This window comes from Acartia tonsa, chromosome 3 (genome assembly GCF_053477335.1).
Source record: "Acartia tonsa isolate MP-2025a chromosome 3, ASM5347733v1, whole genome shotgun sequence".
Classification (NCBI taxonomy): Eukaryota; Metazoa; Arthropoda; class Copepoda; order Calanoida; family Acartiidae; genus Acartia; species Acartia tonsa.
Window position 1 is genome coordinate 1,668,049 of NC_137262.1, and position 9,820 is coordinate 1,677,868.

A 9,820-nucleotide genomic window follows, 5' to 3' on the forward strand; every position below is an offset into this window, starting at 1 on the left:
TGCATTAAAAAGCTTATGGCAAAGCCCCAAGTATTAAATAATCTATCAAATAAAAGACAAATGAAGTAAAACTTCACATACTAATAAATGTTCCTCATTCTTTCTTAATTTAACTAAATTGTCTCAAGGTGAAGCTAAATTGCCCAGGAATATAGGAATGTGCAAATAGATAGATATGTATTTCAACATAAGCAAAGTATACAAAATAATAATATTATTATGATTATTCACATATTTTAATGCATAGTTTGGTAATTTCATAAACTTGGTTGGCCGTTGCATGGTGAACAATCAAATTACTTTCAAGATAACAGAAGATGCAGAAGATAACAATCTTAATTTTTAAAAATTTATTTGTGTTTTTTTTAGTTTTTGCTATCATTTGATCGATGTCCCTTTCATTCAATACTAAATATTTATCATTATTCGACAAATTAAGTCAAACACTATACTTTAGTCTAAAGTGCAAAATTTGCCATAAATATCCTATCATAAGTTAATGCTTGTTTGTTCGTTAAAATCTTGCTAACCTCTGAACTGATTTAGTTCTTCATTTATGAAAACTTCAGTTCCTTGGATAGTTTTAGGAAGTAAATAGTTAGTAAATAGTATTTTTAAAACTTTTTACCTTGTCTAATGCATGAAACCTCTATACACCTTTGTGTCATTGACAGTAAAGTAAATTTATACATTTGTTCCATTCCGTCCGCTTAATAATAATACACTAGTTGCCTTGCCCATACATTCTTGGGGAGGGCGAAGCTAAAGACATTTATAAAGATTCCCTGAAATTAATTTGGACAACCAGTTTCCGAGATCTTTAGCTTCAGACAAAAGAAAATTACTACTTTATATTATAGGATATAATAGCAGATGAATCAAATTGTCCAAATTAAAAATTCAAGTAAAGCTTTTTATTAGTACTGCAACAAAATATCCGACCCTAGACTTACAACACTAAACACAAATAACCTATTATGCTCTTTACACCTATGAAAATTTCGAGGAATTGAAAAAACACCAATATATTTCGATTTGTGTTCGGCAGCCTGACAGAAAAATTGCAACATAGGTAGAGTTTGATGAAAAATGTTAAAAAGCTCAGGCTTAATTATTGACTAATAGAAAAATGCAGAATTGGATCGTCCTAAAATTAGGTCCTGTAGATCAAATTTTCCTAATATGCGGCTAATGGATTTCTTGCAGTTTCTGCTTTTTTCAAAATTGACATGCAACTACTGTTGTTCCGGCTGCCGAGCCCTGGTACAATATACACACATAAATATGTAGAGGTGAATAGAATTATTGACATTCTTTTACAAACAGAAATATTCAACCTAATAGGTGATTGTGTAATTACAAGTTACATGCAGGGGGTGAGCAACATTTTTAGCAGAGCTACTACTCTACGTATATATTTCAGGATTGATGGTTGCCTAAGCCCAAAATGCACCTCGGGGCTAAAAAACTGGTTTTAATCGTATAATTGTACATTCTATATCCGCGGAAAGCTGTTTATAATACGATGCGAGAAATAACTATTCCAATTTAAGGAAGCTGCATATAGGTCTGAGGGTTGTTTTGAGCTATCTTATTTTAGATTTAAGTCTTGGGATGGTTTTAGGGTATTTTTGTGCCCTATCCCTATCTCTTAGAGTACTGAGCCTGTAGTGAATGCTAGGGGCGGAGCAAATAGTAATTAACAATAGATCATCTTATCTCAAGAAATAAAAAATGCTGTAGAATGCTTAAGAATAGATTAAACAAATTTGTTTATGTCAATCAAAGTAAAACCAAGGATGACAACATCCATAAAAGCGAAGCACTGAAACGGTAGGAAAAACGGACATTAATACTTGTATAGTGTCTGAACTGAATAATCAGAATATTAAAGTATAAGAGTCGAAGCAAAATTGTAAGTAAATTTGTTGACAAACTGCTTAATATAGGATAATGTTTATGGACATACTTACATTTTTAGGACTTGATTATAGAGTAGCTCTGCTTATAATACTGTACTTTGTTGTTCTAGGAATCAGTATACCAAAAAACAGAACAATCGGATAATTAGATCACATAAAAATTAGTTGTTAAAAATGTAAAAAATCAGCATGTTTAAAATGGACACTCTAGTAATGATTTTAGAGTTGCTACGCTTTTTAAATCGTACCTAACTACTACAAGAATCACCATGCAAAGTTTTAAAACGATAGGACAATTCTAACATGCTTAAATTAACAAAAAAAACTATTCGCTTTTAAAAATTACTATTAATCAGGTATTTACTGGTTAAACTCGTGTATAGCAGGAAAGAAAAAATTACGAAAATATTCTTTTCAAGTGTCAAAATTACAGGGATACTGAAAATGGATATATTATTACTTGGATCTTACACCAGATTGTCATGTACTCTTGTAATAAAATAAATCTCGTAGCTGGCTAAAATATCGATACCCTTTCCCCCACCCCTTCCCTTCTACTGGATTTAGGCACTGACCAATAAATGATGTTCATGTAAGCAACCAAAATGGACGAACGAAAATATTACCCCTGTCATAATATCCACGTATAATCTATATCCATTATACTGGAAGAAAATTGTTGGGAAAACAAAGACAGATTTTTACTTATTGGGGAAGACAAATATATCATCCATATCCCTGCAAAATTTGCGTATTTGACAAAATGTGCAGTCCAGTTAAGATGAAAATAATGAACAAATTCTTCTTTGATTGATTTTGACCTTCTTTTCCAAATCAAATCTCACATAGTTACTAGATGAGAAATGGATAAGCCAACACAAAAAAAATATTAAAAATACATACAAAAAAATAAACCTTTCATATGTGTTATAAATTGACTTTTGGTGTGTCTGTCTGTCTGTTCCGAAAGATCTCGCTAACCGCTAAACCGATATGGTTCTCCTTTACAGAGTAGCTTCTAATAGGTCCTGGGAAAGTCTGTAACTATTTTGCGGGAAAAGAAATCGCCCGTAGAAAAAAATTGCCCCTAATTTTTTTATTTTCTTTTTTAATCAAACCTAAAAAATTGGTTCATCAAATTCAACTCCAATCAGCTCAAGTGCCCCTAGAGGCTTCTAGGAGCGTAGCCGCTAGTGTAAATATATTGTAGGATATAAATATATAATGCATAGCTCTTTCCCAAAGCAAACATTGTAGTTTCTATATTTAAACAGGAAATAGTTTTGAAATCAAATTTATAGATTATGATCGAAAGTAAATGTTTATCTCTTCAAAAAAAAATGATGATGGAAAACTGAAGTGTAAATAAATTTCAGCACCATTAATCTTTCCCTCTTAAAATTAAAAAGTAAGATAATGAGAAATTTAATTTGCTTATTATATTTTACTCTTTTTATTTGTATTCATTTGCTTCAAATAGGAAATTGCCTCCACGCGATTCTCGAGTCCTTGGACACGTATATCGCGCTATGCACGTAATTTACAGTCAATTCATGAATATAAGTTTCAGCGTCTTTTCCTATTTGACTACAATTGGTCATAAAATCATATCTATCTAATACAATGTAGAATGTCTGCCCGTCCGTCTGAAGCTAAGATCTCGGTAACAAGGACCGATTGGGCTCTACTCTTCAGAGAAAATAGCTATTAGTCCTGTGGTGGTTTTTATTGGTATTTTATTGGGGGGTTGGACATTACCTCTTGGGGAAAAATCCCCTAGAAATTAGGGGCGAAGCCGCTATTATAATATAATTGTATGGCCAGTGACATGCACAGAGATTCTCTAGGGGTTGCAAAACCATTAGGGGGTGAAAAGAGGAGAAGAAAACCATTCCAATTCCAATTTTAAGGGGGTGTTGACACCCCTGTACCGCTACCACACGCCTCTGTATGTAAAAAAATTAATACTTCAAAAGACAAATATTAAGAGTTACTGAAAAGGGTAGCAGATCAGCCCTGATCTTCAATGATACACAGACAGAAAAGCACCCTATTATTTCACCACTATCCTTAGCAAAAGTGATGCAAATTTGAAAGTTTACATGCCATCGTTGCAAAATTCTGCCTTGAAATCTCTATCATGTGGATTTTCGCTTCTTTAAAGAGTGTTCTTGGTTTCCTGCGAAAAAATCCCTAATTTTTTTTTGGAAAGACAATGGCCCCTAAATTGATGTTTATACCCAAGGATGATGTACAAAATTACCCCTTCTGTAGATTACAATTAATGGTTGAAACGTTTGGACACTCAACTAAATAAACCAAATAGTCAAAATTCAATAAAAGTTCCGACGGTTATTAATCCAACGAATAAGGAAACCTTATTATAAGACTTTGGGACTAGTGTAATAAGCAACACAAAGTCCCCCCGCCCCCTCCCTCGATGTAAGTGTTAGAGTTTGGTTTCCCAAAATATGGTTAGCTTAAATTATACGATTGTTTCTAGATTTTTAATATTCTTAATCAAAATAATTGTACGCGCTAAGATTAGTTGCATTGCATGAGTACTAATCTACGGCTACAAACTCGTGTATCAGACGGTCAAATAATCAAACTTAGATACAGAGAGAAGTGGGAGAAAAGATCGTGAAAAACGCGCGAAAAAATATAGAGACGCACGCTTTCAGTGTGTGTGTGTGATTGTGTGTGTATATTTTTTCCAATATCCTGAAAACGCTAGTTATTAAAAAGATTTAGACTAAAAAGTACCTAAAATATAAAATAATATCGTTTTAGAAGTGATAAGTTAAACAAAAAAGAATTATTTGAAAATAATTTCAAGTCACAAATTAAACAATTATGTATATTAGGTGGTTAAATAACATAAAAATTTATTGACTATCAAGTGCAGAATTTAACTCAATCTATGGTATTAAACACTGACATGGAGCAAACAAATACTTTAAAACTTTAATGAAAGATGGTTTATTTTTTATTTACATTATAATATCTTAGGTTTTAAAACTAAACTGAAATAACTTTTAAAAATAACTTTATTTTCTTATTCAATCTTTTTTTACTGGTAATATTTCGTTTCAAAGTCTGACAAAATCCAATTATTAATTTCTGTAATTGAGAAATTGACTCTATCAAGTATTCACTCTCAGCTTTTGCGATTTTGAGGAAGCTTAAGCCGCCAAAATTATGTGTTTGGTAGCATCAAATATTTAGTCGGGCGATTTGTAACTTGTTGTACACCGGCCATCGATTCTAAGAAGTCGATTGTAAGAAATGCAGTTTTTAGCAGTCAAGAATGAAAGAAATTTCAGTTAAACTTCAAAACACACTTTAATAGAGTAGGGGGAAAAAATCCTTAAAGAAAATGCATTGCAACTCTATAAATCTTATTTTTTTCGCCTCAATGTTTAGTGAAATGTCTATGTCGACAGGGAATGTATGTTTAAAAATATTTCAATAAATGCATTTTGATGCGATAATACATACATACTGTGTCCCATCAGTTCCGCAGAAATATATTATAATATGAAAGCATCAATGACAGATATTTTTGCAGCAGTAAAACTGCTTATTTATTAGAACTAACGGTGCTTTTCCTCACAGTGCCTAGTGAGCACAACCTCCCCCCCTTTATTTTTAAAATAAATTGGAAATAAATGGGGGGGGGGGATTTTTTATTCTTGCCTAACCCCTGCTGGCCTACCAAGTTCCCAATATAGACTAACACAATTAGAAAACTAACATACAAAACTAACTTTCTACCGTCCCCCTTATTTTCAATTAATTTCAAAATAAGGAGGTTTGGGATTTTGCTCGACTTCACTTTAAGAGAAACCACCAACAAAACACAATATGGAAAACTTTACGAATAAGACATTATGTATAAGTGATGTCACATAAATACACACCATTTAAATTCAATACAATCTTACAAGAAAAACAATATCCATAAAATCAATTCAATTCAATAGGCATAAGAACTACATAAATCAACTACATCAGATAAGATAGGTACACCTTTTAAGTTAGGATATAAATCAACAATAATAAATAAGGTCGTTAAGAACCTGCTTTTTACACAAATGGAAGCATCAAAAAGGTATTACTATTAAGGTTATTGTACAAAATTTGAAGTGATTTGGGGAAGGGTACTTTTAAATCTTATAGTTTAGTCAACAGATCTATAATATAGATGTATATACAGACAACTACCTCACTTTTTTTTCAAAGACCTCTTTTGTATGCTTCTAAATTATTTTCTGCTACTTGGCTGTGTTAATATAAGCCACACCATTGGTTGATTTTCAATGACCCAATAGAAGGGTTGCACAAGGTAGTTGCGATGGGGAGATAAAGTTATTTAACACTTTCTCCCTCTAGTGTTTTACTCAAATGATTAGTCCCAAAAAGTCAAACGTCAAATTTAAAACATAAAATATAAAAACCCTTCTTAAAGGAGGCTTTGCTTTTAAAAATGCAAATTTTTTTTGTGGATTTTTTGTTCACTAACACATATCACTCAGTAAAATGCACAAATATATTTGACAAAAAACACATATTTATCTAATAGAGAATATATCAAATAGCATTTTATTTGCAAAAAGATATATACAAAAATTTTCTTACTTGCTCTTTCTTTCTTATTTAATTTTTTTTATGTCCTTTTAAAATTTGGTTTTTAATTCTCTTCCTGTCTTTCTTTCGTTTTTTGAATTCTTTCATTTGATTGAAACCCTTTTAGTTTAGCCTATGAATTATTTCTAACAAGTTCGTACGCTTTACATTAAACGTGTGATAAATAAAAAAAGCATTTATCAAGATTTTTGGAAAAAATTTTATAATATTTTCTAGGCTATTCTCCTTAATATATAAAAATTATCCATGGTAGAATTTTATAAAAACGATAATCTATTATAATAATGTGTCTCTAAAATAATTAAATATTGTTATTTTATTTAATGTCTTCTTGACTTTAGGAAAATGTTTGACCTTTCTTGATTTTAGTAACTAATTTCTATTCAAAACAAGGATGACAACATCTATAAAAGCGAAGCACTGAAATGGTAGGACAAACGGACATTAACACTTGTATAGTGTCTAAACTGAACTGAATAATCAGAATATAAAAGTATAAGAGTCGAAGCAAAATTGCAAGTACATTTGTTGCAAAACTGCTTGATACAGGATAATGTTTATGGACATACTTACATTTTTAGGACTTGATTATAGAGTTGCTTCGCTTATAAAATTGTTCTTTGTTGTCCCAGGAATCAACAAATCACATAAAAATTTGTTGTTAAAAAAGTAGAAAAATCAACATGTTTAAAATGGACGTACGAACATTCTGGTAATGATTATAGAGTTGCTACGCTTTCTAAATTGTGCCCAACTACTACAGGAATCACCATGCAAAGTTTGAAATCGATAGGACAATTCTAACATGCCTAAATTAACGAATAAAAGCTATCTATCTCGGACGGACATACGGACGGACCGACCCTAATTATAGAAAAGCTTCGCTTTTAAAAAATAATTCTTCATATTGACTGACAGAAACCTGATGTAAGTACAGCAAGATTTATTTCCATGAAATGAGAAGACTTTCCCCATGAAAACACTTCTGATATATTCTCCTTAAGACTACCTGTTCAGGGATACATCAATTACTAAAATCAGTCAATAAATAAGGAAATTATGCCCCAAAACATGAATATCCCTGTAATAAGGTTTCCCCCATACTGGATTTACTTGATTTACCTCACTCAACTTTCTGGCGTGTTGTACAGTGAAAAAACTACCCCCCCCTTATTTTTGATTTTCTTCAAAATTAAGGGGGGGGTTAAGTCTTTGCCTTGCCTTGCTTTTTTCCTCCTTGCCGTTTTCAAGACATTAAAAAACTACCCCCCCCCCCCCTTATTTTTTATTTTTGTCAAAACTAAGCGGGGGGAGGGGTTTTCGGTGCTTTAGTCTACCACATGTAAGCAAGTACCACTTTTAGTTATATTTTTTTGTTGAATGTATGGGAAAATTTTTTTTTTTAATTTGTAATAGAAAAATGTAAGAAAAAATCTCTCTAACGGCTGAAACTATGTTTTAGGAAAGCTCATACAAATTTTGGAAAATGGTAAAAAAAACTGAAAAGAAATTATAAAGTGTAATTAAATGTTCATCTTTCATAGTTTCCTTTTAGTGTATAGTTGATTGACCTTCAAGTGACGATTAAAAATGTAATTCACAGACTTTTATTTTTGTTTTCATAAAATAAAACCTAGATTTCAAAAGTACATTGAAATGTTAAAGTAGTTTTTTGAAATTTTTTCTATGGCAAAGTTTTAGAAGTGCATTGCTTGTAAAATTTTGTAAAAAATAATAGTACATCACCTAAAAGTATTGACAAAAAATTCAAAATTACAAATATTAAAAATAGATTAAAGTTGTCATTTTATGATTAATTTCTATAAATTCGACATGAAATCGTTATGCAAAATTTACACAGTTGTTCAAATATACGAGTACGAAAGAAATCTGGACCAATGACTGTTTATTTTCATACAAGCTTCGCAATGGTTCTAAATTGTTTAAGATATTTTGAAAGGAAAATATCGATATTTTTTAATAATAACAGAAATATCCTTTCCATCCTATGATATAAAAGAGTAATGTTATTTTTGTTTGAAGCTAAAGATCTCGAAAAATACCGGTTTACATCATATTCACTTTTCAGGGAAGCTTTATAAATGTTTTGGGAGTGTTTTGTTTTAATCCCTTGCTCTTCTCTATAGACTAGGGATGAAGCTACTTATTAGAACTATGTTACTTGTGATAGAAAATACAAAGTACAAAATTTTAAATTTTCTAGCTATGGAAAAGAATAATCTTGTCAACTAGACTCAAGTCTCAAAGGAATGTTGGATGTTGAGCAGGGATCTCAAGGGATAAGACAAATGCCGATAAATTGATGTACATCCCCAATGATGATATACAACATTGCCTCTTCTGTAGACTACAATTAGTGTTTGACAAGTTTGGACATAAAACTTAATGAACCAACCAATCAAAATTCAAGAAAAGATTCAAAGTTGTCAGGACAAAGAATAAGAAAATTTTATTATAAAATTTTGGGGACTAGTGTAATAAACAGCCCAATGTTCCCTCCCTCCCCGGATGTTAAGTTATGTGTAATATGTGTATGACAAATTATGTTTGAAAAAGTCAACTTTAAAACTAATGCTTTTTCAACACTTTACCTAACTAAACAAGATCAAAACATTGTGAAGTAGCATAGCTAGTGGAGAAAGTATACTGCCTCCAGCTTTTCAGCCAGTTAAAGTGTAAAGTTTCCTTAAAATACCAGGTAGTGATAAGGTCTGTTATGAAATTTATAGACAAAGATAGAATAATCATTTTTATCATAGTTTTAGGTGATACAGACTTTTAGTTTTTTTTCCTCTACACTTTGAAAATAAAGTAGTCTTTTAGTGTTTTATTGGGGACAAGAAAGAAGACAAAATTCATGACAAGTAGAATAAACTTTCATTTGGATGACTATGTTACTTTGTATATAGTGGTTGGTCCGGATACTTTTTTGGGCGGATACCGGATATCCGGCTGATTTCTAAAGCTGTATATCCGGTTCTGGCCGGATATCTGGCCAACGTTCAATATCCGGTAAATTACCGGATATCCGGCCAGATAACTGGATATCCGATATTAAAAATCAGCCGGATATTTGGTATCCGGATAGTTTCAATATCCGGTATCCGGCCGGATATTTAAAATATCCGGCCTAACACTAGTACATACTAATCTTGATTCAAACCCCAAAAGTTTAAAGGTAACGAATGACAGAAGTAGATTTCACATATGGGTCAGTAACATTTACA